The 13,650-nt window shown below is 36.4% G+C and overlaps 1 protein-coding gene across 10 annotated transcripts in view; it reads right to left on the bottom strand.

Moving 5' to 3' along the window:
- Positions 1-13,650, bottom strand: part of BCLAF1 (BCL2 associated transcription factor 1) — a 39,463-nt gene that overhangs the window by 24,934 nt on the left and 879 nt on the right. For 9 of the 10 annotated variants that reach the window (XM_069077290.1, XM_069077292.1, XM_069077293.1 and 6 more), the window contains exon 2: positions 5,390-5,494. The exons of the other annotated variant lie outside the window; for it this stretch is intronic. The gene's annotated coding sequence lies outside the window, so the exon portion shown is untranslated. The remainder of the gene's footprint in view (positions 1-5,389; positions 5,495-13,650) is intronic. 10 annotated transcript variants of the gene reach the window in all.

The raw sequence follows: 13,650 nt of genomic DNA, 5'->3' as shown, positions 1-13,650 counted from the left end.
ACTTTCAAGAAAAAAAAAATAGAGCATCAGGGGAAAAGAAAACATTAAGTTTGGCCACTAAGATTACAGAAGGATCCAGAAGAAATAAAAGTGGTTTTTTTAATGAAATTTTTGAAAGAAACTAAGAGCTCATGTAAGAAATGAACTGTTTCCACAGAAAATATGTAAAATCTGTAATACCAATGATAATCATTTAGTATCATTTTGAGCCTCAATAAGAGCTTGAGCCTGAACTAATCAACCAGAAGACCTTAGACCTTAGACCTAACAGCTTCTTTGTTCTCTGAATAAACTCAGGGAATACCTCTTCCTATGTCAACAAGACCAGATGGGTCTTTATGGCCATTAAGGATGAGACCCTTAACCTGAGACACTATCTTGAATAATGGGTTTTTCTTAATATTTTATGGACACATACTATGTTATGGCATTTTAATGGTAAAGAAAATCCTGGGTCATCATTTTAATTTACACTTTGTCAACTCTCTTATCTTACTGTATTTACCACCTATTCAATTAAGATATCATCTATATCATCTAGCCTATTTGCCTCTTTAACCAAACTTTCAGATTGACACCAGAAAGGTTATCTTGTATGCTGGGACTCTTCTTTGTGTCAATGATGAAGGCAACTTCAACAACCTGGGTACATCAAGTGAGGAAATTCTTTTGAAAGAATTTATGACTTGTCAAAGTATACAAAGTATAAAGAAAATGAGAGGGGCAGCCAGGAAGCACAGCGAGTAAGAGCACTGGCTCCAGTGTCAGAATGACCTGGAGATCAAATCCCGGGCTCAGACACTTAGCACCCACCCAGAAACACCTGGCCATGTAACCCTGAGCAAGTTACTTAACCCCAATTGCTTTAAAAAAAAAAAAAAAAGAAAATGAGAAGGAGGAGGGGGGCCTGAAATGTGAAATGTCTGTCATTAGAGGCAGAGACCCACATGGGTGGGTTTTAGGCATCTTCAGACAGACCAAGAACCCTGTTACTCCCAGCCAATGGGAACAAAGGAGGGAAATGCAAATCAGGGCAAGGTATAAAAAATTGTGTTGTGCCTTAAAACAAATGTGCCTGTGTTTAAGTTACTCACTCTTGCAAGAACTGCCCCCCTGAGTTTATCAGTTAATATCTCATTCTTTAGCGAACACGTTTCTCACACTCTGGATGAAAGAATTTGAAGAACAGGTTAGAAAAGAAAGTGGAAAACCTTATCCAAATCATGAACAACCTAAAAACTGAAATAAAGCCAACAGAACTTAAATGATACATGAGACAAGAAACAATACAAAATTAGAAGATTGGGGTGGCCAGGTAGCACATCGAGTAAGAGCACCGGCTCCAGTGTCAGAACAACCTGGAGATCGAATCCCGGGCTCAGACACTCAGCACCACACCCAGAAATAACTGGCCATGTAACCTTGAGCAAGTTACTTAACCCTGATTGCTTTAAAAAAAAAAAAAAAAAAAAAAAAAGAAGATTGAAAAACTAAAGCAAATCTAAGGTATCTATCCAAAACAGGGAATACATGTCAAAAAAAAGGATAATCTAATAATAAATCTCCCTGAAAACACACACACACATCCACACACACATACCCCACCCCACCCCCACCTGGATATCATACTTCAAGAAACTATAAATGAAAACTGCCAAAATTTACTAGAAATAGGGCAAAATAAAATCAGACACAAACTGCTACCTCCTAAAGGAATCCTCAAAATAAGAACTCCCTCTTGGAGCTAAAATTCAAAATTCCCAGGTCAAAAAAAAAAAAAAAACCCAACACAAAAAACTTTGTGCAGGCAGCCAGAATAAGAATTCAAGTAGCAAAGAACCATAGTGAGGATCACACAAGACTTGGCAGCAACAACAAAAAAAGTGATCCTACTCTTCCTTATATGATATAAAAACAGTCATGACATCTAGACCAGGATGAGACAAAAGCAGAGAATGCTACAGATCAATATCCCAAAAAACTATGAAAAAATATCCAATAAAACATCAGCAAAGAATCTGTAGCAACATATTTAAAAGATTATGCACTCTAAATTGGAATTATACCAGGAATGTAGGGTTGGTTCAATAACTAAGAAAACTGTAAACATAACACCATTCAGAAAAGATTAGCAAAATACAACATCCACTTGTTTAAAAAAAAACAAAACAATAAAAAACAGGGGAATAAATGGATCTTTTCTTTACATAACAGTATGCATTTTAAACCAAAAGCTAGCATTATCTATAATAAAGAATCCCTAATGGTCTTTAAACATAAAGCAACAAGTCATTTGTCACCACCATTATGTGATAAAGTTCTAAAAACGATAAATTATAAGGGGAAAAAGAAATCAACAAAATAAGTATTGACAAAGATGAGACAAAATTATTTATCCCTTTTTGAAAAATTTACAAAGATCTACTTAGAAAATCTTAGAGATTTAACTAAAAACTCAAATAGTTACTTCATCAAAGTAGCAGGATATAAAATATACTCCCTCCAAAATCAACCTTTCTCTAACTCAGCAAGAAATGAATGAAATTCCATTCAACACTGCTGAATATAAAAAAATATCTGGTTTTTGACTTACCAAGATCCACAAAGGAATTATATGAATGCAAATGCAAAACATACTTTCTAAAATAATTACAGATATATATTAAATGCTCTGAGTTGGCCCAGATCACTATAATAAAAATGACAATTTACTTCATAGCAAAACCTTACAGCAAACACCAGTTTCCTTATAGAGCTAGAAAAAAGTAATAAAATTTCCCTGGAGGAACAAAAGGTCAAGAATTTCAAGTGAAACAATAAAAAAAAAAGTGGAAAGGAAGAGCGTCCAGAAATATCATATATCAAACTATACTACAAAACAGTAATCAAAAACAATTTATTAATATTTTAAAAAATAGAAAAGTTGATTAGTGGAACACACTTAGGAAAGAAAGAATTCAGAAGGAATGAACACACTTTAGCAGGCCCCCAGCTGCTTCAATATTCAACTACAACCAGAAAGCAGTCTGGTAAAAATTCGCTTAGACCAGTGCACAAATTATATCAATAAAACTAAATTTAGTACAGAAACCATTAACTAGGAAAAATCTTCATAGTAAGTTTCTGATATCCAAAGAGAAATGACTCCGATGCATAAAAACAAATACCACTCCCAAGAGATAAATCAACAAAGGATCCTTACAAGCAGTTCTCAAAGGCTAGTCAGCAATAATATAAAACTATATTACAAATCACTAATAAAAGAAACAAATTAAAGCAGCTCTGAGGATTCACTTTACACCCATCAAATTGGCAAACATGACAAAAAAGGAAAATGATAGTTCCAGAAGGGATTTAGAACAGGCACTTTTTGGGCATTTGCTGATGGAGCTGTGAATTGGTCCAACCATTGTGGAAAACAAATTGGAACTATATCTAAAAATCCCTAAATTGTGCATACCCTAGAAGCAAATGATACAACTAAATTTTAAAATGCTGGCATTTATATAGCTCTTGAAAGTCTACAAAGCATTTTGCATTTTATCTCATCTGATCCTAACAATAACACACTGAAAGAGAGACGTTATAATTATCCACATCTTACAGATGAGGAAACTGAGGCTAAGCATGGTTAAGTGATTTGTCTAAGTCTTCAGTATCAGAATTAGGATTAAAATTCAGGTGTTGCTGACTCCATTATGCCACCTTGATGTTATGTAACAAATGCAATCATTTGTAAAGGGCTTACCCCAGATCTGGCATATATGTGCTTAAAATTCCTTTTCCCTTCCTAGCCCCCTATCTTCCTATATATCTGTACATCTATATCAATATATCCCAAAGTCCAAAGAGATTAAAAAAGGGGAGAAAGAATCCATATGTACTAAAATAGTCACAGCAGCGTTCTTCTATTGTAGAAAATAACTGGAAACTAAGGAAGAATTAAAAAATATTCTCCATCAATCGGAGAATGGCTGAACCAATCACAGTATATGTAAAACATGATGAGGGGAGTGGGGGATTCAGAGCAACCTGAAGAAAGTTCTATGTACTATTACAAAGGAAGGTGAGCAGAACACAAAAACTTTATTACTACAATATTGTAAAGAAAAATAGCTTTGAAAGACTTAAGAAATTTGATCAATACAATAACCAGTCATGATGCCAGGGGACCAGTAATAAAGCATGCCTCCCACATCTTAATAGAGAAGTAATGAATTAAGAGATGCAGAGTAAAACATTTTCAGACATGGTTATTAATCTGTGGAACTGTTTTGCTCAACTATGCTAATCAGTTAGAAAGGGATGAATTTTTTGGGGGGGAAGGGGACTTTGGAGAAAAGGGGTACTGATAACAGAGAAGAAAAAAACACCAATAAAGCATTTAAAAATGCTAAGAAAAGGTCTGAAGGAAGGCAACACAGACAAGTTTTGGAACTGAAGTGCTGAATTGAGTATGTACACACACACACACACACACATTTTTTAAAATAAACTGTAGGTATTCATGGTTTCTTAAGCGATCAATCCTCTTTTTGGTGGTTTTTTTTTTGATATAGAAATATTCATGTCTGTCAAGTTTATAATGACCAAAAAAATTTTTTAACAAAGGATTAACAATTGCACTATGTGAACTTAATTTAGAATAGAAAATAATTCAGTAGTCATTAGAAGTTAAAATGTAAAGTAAAAACCCATTATAATAAACTCAGTAAGGCTACCGAATGGTAATGAGATTCAAAAGTAGTAAGCCATTCTTCCAGAAATTATCCTCCTCAACAGCAAGCCAGCCATTCAGTCTTTTTATATTTGTGAAACCTATCATTTTACTTGGCATTACCCCATATTCCTCGGCCCTCTTCATTCTAAGTGTTATGACTTAGACAAAAAAAATAAGAAAAAGGGCAAAATAAAAAGTTTTACACACACACACACACAGTTACTGCCCTCTTACTAACGTTGACTTCTTAAAGTATGTCTTCTCTGTATAATTACAAATAGCTTAATCCTCAATGTGGGGGAAAGGGAAAAAAAGAATTCACAGAGAACCCCAGGTTCTGTCAAGAGTTTTGCTTTAGCAAAGGGCATCAATAGCAGTGGTATTTGTTTTACTTTCAAGAGCTGCTTTGGTTTGTTTACAGAGAAGTTATACAATTAGAAAAAATATGAAATGGATGCTGAGACTTTTTTCCTTAGATGAATAAAAGTTATATTATAACTAAGATAAGCAATCATTTTTTTAATTCTAAAATTTCATAATTAAGTTGAACATAATATGGTATATGCACTCCCAGAAAAGTTTAAAAGCACATAACCTTTTAAAATCAAATGTTTAAAAAGACAATTATGTCACACAGATGTGAAAATGAGAATATTCAATGACACCTACCTTGGGTTCTGATAAGTGGCAAGTAGTCAAGTGATATCGTTGAAACACTGTATAATTCCCCCTGGAGATAATGTTTCGCGAAATTTAAATTCTAAATCCCAATGCCTAACAATGACAAAAAAGTTTTGTTAATTTGAGGCATTACAGTGGGTATTTCATACATAGAATATATATTAAAATGTTATCTCTTCAAGGAACTTACATCATGAAGTGAAGAATTGCAAATACTAACACTGAAAAACTTTAAAGACATACCTAAGATCCCTCCAAGCCTAAAGAAATGTTGGAATAAATTAATGTCCAATAAAGCTGAAATATTAAGAATTTTTCAACTGCATCAATATTTGTTCATTAATTAATATGCACAGGAAACAGGGCATGAGAAATATTTAATATTATCTATTAAGGAAAAAGCCAGTTGTCTATCCAAAAAATAATTTCCAAGAACTTAAAAGTAATACTATGAGGATCAACATATACCACTTAATCTGCATCTAGTATCCCAGCAATATAGCTAATAAATTTTTATCTAAAATTTCAATTCTAAGATTTTATAATCTTCTACTTAAATTTTGCTAGCACATAATCGGGTATAAATATCATTTTCCTTCACAGAATTAGATAGAAATTAAGTTAATTATTTTAGCAAGAGTAGTTTCAACTAATTTATACTTTGTGAATACAGGTCACATGAGATACTTTCAGAAATTCATGCAAATAAAGGAATACGTGTTAATGTCTCCTATTCCAATGGCATGAATCTTTGATTCTTAAAATAAACATCGCAAAATCAATCAATATATGTTTAAGTGCCTACTATTTGCCAGCCACTGTTTTAGGTGCTGAGGATACTAAGAAGAAAATATAAAACCATTCTTGCTTTCAAGGAGCTTACATTTCATGGAGGGAGACAACAGGCAGATATATAAATATATACAAAGTAGTGTTCTAGTCATATACATGGGTAGTTAGGAGGGGATGACACTAACAGCTTTCAGGGAGAAAGGAAAATCAAGAAAAGCTTCATGTAGAATGTAGTGTCTTGAAGAAATGAGAAATTCTATGAAACAAATGAGAAGAGAATGCAGTGCAGGTATAAAGGATTCACAATGCAAAGACAGAAAAAAACAAAGATGGAATACCATGTGAAGAACAAAGAGAATTAGCAGGACTGTCAAGTGAGAACAAAGGAAGTAAAAAGCATAATGAAATCAGGAAGATAGGTCGGTATCAGGCCTTTATAAATCAAAAAGTTTATATTTTATCCTAGAGGCAGTAAGGAGTCACTAGAGTTTATACTCAATAAGGAAGTAATACTGTAAAATCTGTACTTAAGGAAAATCATTTTGGCAGGGTGGCTAGTAGTGAGTTGAGGCAGCAAGAGAACACTTAAAAAAAGTAATGTGTAAACTAAGGTAGTACCTGGGTGAGCTGTGAAAATGGTACCGATACAAAAAATCTAAGTAGAAATGGTAAGTCTTGGTAAATAACTGGTTATATACCCTTGATGGAAATGGGAAAATTTGGTAGAGAAAAAGGTTTCAGAAAACACTGAGTTCAGTTTTGGACAGGATGATTTTCAGATGTATTTGGAACATACAATCTGAAATGTCAAAAAGTTAATGACACATGACTAGTGCTCAAGACAGAATTGAGGTAGAAGTATAGAAATGATAACCCTTGGGAAGTGATAAAGTCACCAACAGAGTGAAAAGCTTAAAGGGAAGAGCTTAAGATAACTCAGGACAGAGCCTTAAAGTACACCAACAGTTAATATAATACGATGAACCTTCAAAGAGGACTAATGAGTGTTCAGACAGGAATCTGAACTTAGTGTGTTCAGACAAGGAAAGAACAATGTCACAAAAACCCAGATAAGAAAATATCCAAGAGAGGGGTAATCAACAGTGTCAAATGAAAAGGGAAATACAAGGGAAATCAAGAAGGATGAAGAATAAGAAGACTGCTAGATTTGGCAATTAAAAGACTGTTGTTGGTTAACTTGTGAAAAAGAAGTTTCAGCTGAGTGAAGTTGCAAGCCATACTGCAAAGGGGTTGAGAAAGTGAATGGAAGGGAACAAGAAGAGGTACTGTGTAGACAGCTTTTTCTAAGCATTCAGCCAGGAAAGGAAGGATAAGTAACAGCTTGAGAGGATGAGAGAGTTAAATGAAGATTAATTAAGGATGAGGAAGGGAGTACCTTTGAAGGCAGCAGGAAAAGAACCAGTACATGGGGAACATTTCCTTCAGATAATCTAGTATATTCTCTTTTTTTTTTTTTTTTTAACTCTAGGCCCAACTCATCCATTTATATTACCCATCCCATATATACATGTTACATCTTTTAGTCCACAATGTGATGGTAAAGATGTGGTGCACCAACTTGCAATCTGCTGTTTCCTTCCCCTTCAAGGATACCTTCAGTATATAATTATTATGATGATGATTTTCACAAAAATTGTATGTAAAATTACATAGAAAAGCTTAGTGCCTTTTTTTTAAAGGGGAGGAAGTGCATGCCTAGCTAGAGGAGGGCATAGGATACTGTAAATAATGTAAGATCTTTTGGATACTGATCATTTTTGCTGAATTTTTCTCTTCTTCCCTTTTCTCTTTTTTAAAAAATTAATTGTTACAAGGGACAACTCTCTGGGAAGAGTTTTAGGGGAAATTTAGGCAATGCAAAAACAAAAGATGTTAATAAAAATGTTTTTAAAATTGTATACATAATGACAAAGTAGAAATATAGATCAAAAGTAGTCAATGTTTTCATAGTCAACTTTTCAGTATTAATAGGATCTGAAATCTTTTCCTACTATTTTATCTTCTCTAAGACCATCAGATTCCCTATGATTTGGTCAGACTCTCAAAACCACTCTCACAACTATGTAGCCTCCAACACAGATCTCCTCTAGATACTTGGTCTATTCCAGCTACTTTTCCTATCCTTGTTCTATTAAGGACTATGATGCTACACTCTAAGTGAGGTGACTTTTCAACAAACCACTTGTTATAAATATCGCTGCAGATCTTTCCCATTTTTCCTTTTGTTGTCTTTCTACTTTCATCCTTATGTCTCTACCACATTTTCTACTTATATTTGAGTCTCTTATCATATTCAAATCAAAAACTATCTCCTTTCCAAACCAGCCTCCATACAGTTGTCTGAAAAAAAAAACTTCCTAAGCACAATGTGGATGTCATTCCCCTACTCAAGAATCATCAAGGGCTTCCCATTGCTTAGAGGATAAAACCCTTTGCCTAGCATTTAAAGTCCTTCAAAATCTTGTTACCACTTGGGCAATGATTGGGAAGCAGCACATAACAGTGGAAAAAGCACTACCACTTTAGTAAGAGGACCAGGGTTCAAGTCTCTCCTCTGACATTGTGCCTGTGTGACCTTGGGCAACTCACTTAACCTCTGTAATGCATAAAATAACCAGGTTGGTCTCAGGGGAGAGGAACCTGTGCCCCTCTAGGTCTTCAAGTGCAGCCCCTTGATTGAATTCAAACTATACAGAACATTAACAATCCTTATTAAAAGGATTTGTTCTGGGTCTGCCAGGTGGCTCAGCAAGTTAGAGCACCGGCCCCAGTGTCTGGATGACCTGGGGGAATCCGGGCTCAGATACTTAGCACCACACCCAGAAATAACTGACTGTGTAACCTTGGGCAAGTTATTTAACCCCAATTGCTTAAAAAAAAAAAAAAAAGGATTTGCTCTGTAAAAAAAAAGAGAGTAACTCTTTTTCCTTTGTCTAAGTATCCCAAACTCCTAAAACAGTGCCTTACACATAAAGACAAAAAAATGCTCACTAAGTTGAATTAAGACATAAAATGAATGACAATTCAAATTCAGGCTTATAAAGTAGGCTTCTGCTGTTGCAAACTACCAAACACCACTTAGAAGGTCAACATGTCTAATTCCCTTCCATCAGAGCTCCATCAGTTTAGAAAAAAGATACTAAAAATGGCCCTCAAAATTAATATGTCAATATGGCAATTAGGCACTCTGTCTCCTCAGGTTCTATTTCCAAAGAAGAATATGGCGCCGGTAATGGTCAGAAGTACTGAACAGAGAGCAGAGCTGAAAACTAAAAAATCAAAATCAAGACTATATATCTAGACCACCATGATATACATCTATAATTATCTTTACATTTTAAAATTCTAAATAATGGGTTTGAAGGGGAAACAGGAAAGTGAAAATACATGTACGGAGTTGATATAATACAAACCACACAGAAACCCAGAAGACCAGGGATAGTGAATACTAGGAATGACCTAATGGACTGAGAAATAAAACAAAAAATTCAATATGCTTAATCACAATTTTTTGGTTCTTCCTACTGCCTATTATCCTAAGGATAAAAAAAAAAAAATCTGAGTAGGAATCAAGAGTTCTAGTCTGGGCTGTAACCCTAAAAACATTTATGATCTTACTCAAGTCAGAGACCCTCTGGCCTCCACTTCTTCATTTATAAAATGACCAGACTGGCATACATGTCATTTAGAAGTCCCTTCTAAAATTCCATGATACTATGAACTGTCTAGTGGAGCTGTATAGAAGAATTATTGTCTAAACATATATATGCTGTCATATTATTAGACTTATGTCAATCTCCAAAAGACAAAGTCTTTAAAATCACTATAAAATGTCCTGCATAAGTGTTAAAATTTAGTGACAGCTTGAGACTTCCAGTGAGATTCTTTGGCCAAATGAAAGGTTCCTCTGGTGCAGTACATTTTAAATTTCTATAACACTTAAAAGGGGTTCAATCTACTATATGCCTTTGTTGTTGTTTGTCCTTCGTTCTTAAAGAGGACCATGACATCAGGAAGGGGATGCCATGACTTGAAAGTGAATTGGATTTAAGTGAGGGAGGGCTGTGCCAAGACACCAGCCTCTCTTTCTCCTTCGGAGTCATCTAGGTCCAGTGGCAAGACATAGATCAGAATGACTAGAGATGGCCCTGGATGCAGTGGGATAGCTTGGCCTTTTTAAGCTAAGATCTTTAACAGGTCTCAGTTTGACTGAGGGAAAGCCCATTCAGTAATTAAGAGGCTAGGTAAGAAATGAAGCAGAGAAGCCGTGGTGCAGTGAATAGAGCACTGGCCCTGGAGTAAGAAGGACCTGAGTTCAAATCTGGTCTCAGACACTAGCTATCCCTGTGATCTTGTACAAGTCACTTAGCCCCATTGCCCTGCCTTCCCCCCTCCAAAAAAAGAAAAAAAAAGAGGCAGAGGAAGGCCCCTTTTACCTAGTCAACAACAACAACAAAAAATTAGAGAGGGAAAACCCTTCAGGGTTTCTGGCTAAAACAGAAACAATTGCTATTTACATTCACTCAGAGCCAAAGGGGCCCAAAGAGCTAAGAGTGGTTTGGGCTGGGACCTATTATTGGCCAATCAATGAGAGCCAGAGTGAGTTGGGTTTAAGACACAGTCCTAAAGAAAGAAATCTAGCCCCTAAACCCCAAGATAGCTTGCTGAGGTTTCAGCCATCAGGATATATATTTCTTTGGGCAGAGCACAAGCAAATAAGGAAATGGTTCTCTATGTGGACAGAGGGAGAGAAAGGAGAGAGGAAGGAAAAGAGGGATTGTGTTGCCCAACTAGAACTGACCAGTTGCATCTCCAGTGGGGCAGCTACTCAAGGGTGGTTGTTTGTCCTTTGTTCCCGAAGAAGACCATGACATCAGGAAGGGGATGCCATGACTAGCAAGTGAATTTTATTTAAGTGGGGGAGGGCTGTGCAAAGTCACCAGTCTCAGTCTCTCCTCCTGAGCCATCTGGGTCCAGTGGCAAGACAGAAATTAGGACAACCAGAGATAGACACAGTGGGTATGTCTAGTTACACCGTAATACTAGTGTAGTGTTCTACACATGGGAGACAATAAGTTAATTGGATCTCAACAAGGAAGTGATAAGTATGCTTATCTTAACTAACTTGGCCCAATGACAGGCAAAGGAGTATTTAGTCAGAGTTCCCAACAAACCTTAAAAACCAGACTGCCCATCTCACGAAGTAATTTTAGCACAAATCTAACCTAACAAGTGAACTTAGGGTTTTCCCAATCAGCTGTTTTCATGTTTTTCTACAACTATAACTTTAAAATAATCTGCAGGACCCCTCAGTGAAACCACAGCAAAGATCCACTTAGGGGTCAGGAAGGGAGAAGAATGGATTGAGGGAGGAAGCATGCTTATCATCTCTTTTTGGGGGAGGAGGAGGGTGGTTGAATCTTCCACAGTTTCAGACCACTTGAGCAATATGCATTCTTTTCTTGAAAGTTGAAAAATTCACCTGCCTCCTAATCCCAAATCAACTCTGTTGAGCCCACAGTAAATGGTAGTCACTCTTCTTTCTTATAAGACTACACATCTACATGACCTACAATTAGATAGTTCAGCTTCTGATCGCCAGTGTTTGCTTTCTGTTACTTCCTTGGTTACTAAAAATGCAATCTGAGAAAGTAGCCAGGTAGAGCAATGACATGTGTGATTTCCAATGAAGAACTTTATGGTCAAGTCTCAGTCTTAATCTATTTTTACCCCCAAATGATGTACACTATACTTTTTAAAAATTGCTATCATCCATCTAAAAGAGGCTCTGAATATTCCAACAGGAATGTTTTTACATGAGCCACCCACATTAATCTGCTCTCCCTTTGTGATCAACAGAAATTTTCTAAAGGGATGGGAGGGAAAAAGGATGGAAACAATACAGCATGATAAAAATTCTCTGAATAAAATCAAATTCATGGGAAAGGAAGTCAATCTCACACCATGTTCTAACTAAAGAACTAGAACTACTCTGCTATTTAATAAATGGTAATAGTCCCAAAACCACATATTAATATAGAAATCTGCCCAAGACCGAAGCAACAGAAATAACACCCAAATCTAAATACTTATGCCAAATATTCTTTTCTTTCCTATTTTTATAAGCATTAGTTCCCATCTTTACTATTTTTCTCCCAATTCATTCATTTTAGCCACCAACTTAAGTTCTATTCTAATGTTTCATTCTGACATAGAGGTAACTCTGGCTATTAAAACTGAGCAGAAGTTCTGTTAGGACTTAACCTTAAGTTTATGGCCTACCGTGCCAGGACCAGCTCAGTTGAAGGAGACCATCCACTTCCAACACTTATTAAGCAAAGGGCAACACAGGATGATTAAGGGGAGGGAAGGGAGAAGAGGAGAAACAATGGATAATACTGTACAGTCTCTCCTTCATGGAGTTTATAAAATCTACAAAATTTATCCTAAAAGGTGGCTGTTTGCTTTTGGTGGTTTTTTTTTTTTACCTTGGCCAAACCAATTAAAACTACCCATTGCCAGTTTGAGGCAGCAACCTTAAAATTGAAATAATTTAAAAGGATTTATCATCAACAATCCAGTATCCCGCACTCAACTAAACTAAAAAAATAGGATTTAACACAAACTTAATTTTAAATGGGTAAATATAGAGCTATAATGTGGACTAAAAAGCTGCGACATGTCAGGTCATTTTTAACCTGAGACTCGGTTTCCTTAACTGTAAAAGATAAAGTCCCTTCCATCTCGGTGAGGCTCTAAGGTTCCTCCCAAATCTAAATCTAGAAGCCTACAGCATTAAGATACTATTAAGTCAATTTTCACAGCATCAATCCAAGAAAACTTCAACAAGTCAATTTAATGCATTAACATAAGGGCAAAAGTCACTAATCACAACTTACCAACCTCTACCCACTCCACCCCCTCATTCCACAACAAAAAGACTAGCATCTCGTCCCACGCGCAGGAATAGTGGAGGGGACGGCTTCTCACGCAACACGGAAGTAGCTCAGCAAACCCCGAAAACCCATTTCCTTATGCCCAGGTGTGGCATATTAACCAAAGTCCTCCGCCTGGAGTCAGCCTCAGATCCAATAAACACCGAAAAGAGCTTCTATCTTCTCAGAAGCCATGCCATGGACAAGAGGGCATCCAGATTTAATGGAACCCAGTGTTAACAGAGATTCCTAGGACGAGAATTCCTACTTGGTCCCCTGCTCTCCCCCCCGAGGCGGAGCTAGGCAACAGCATGGAGCCTGGGCCTCACTTACCTGTGCCAGATTAGAGTCACAGCACAGCTGTTACCACAGAAAGGCTAGCGCAGGGCCCAGAACTGGGAAAGGGCAGAAGTAAAGGGGAAGAGCGGCTGGAGCATATATTCACCTCGTTCTCCCCCCTCCCTGCTACTACCTGTACAAATCCAGATAGAACTGCTGCCC

The sequence above is a fragment of the Petaurus breviceps genome, unplaced genomic scaffold, assembly GCF_028583685.1.
Source record: "Petaurus breviceps papuanus isolate PSGF00001 unplaced genomic scaffold, PetGlider_PUasm1.0 90977, whole genome shotgun sequence".
In the NCBI taxonomy this organism is placed as follows: Eukaryota; Metazoa; Chordata; class Mammalia; order Diprotodontia; family Petauridae; genus Petaurus; species Petaurus breviceps.
Note: the sequence above shows the minus strand (reverse complement) of the source record. Positions and strands in the feature narration are given on the sequence as shown.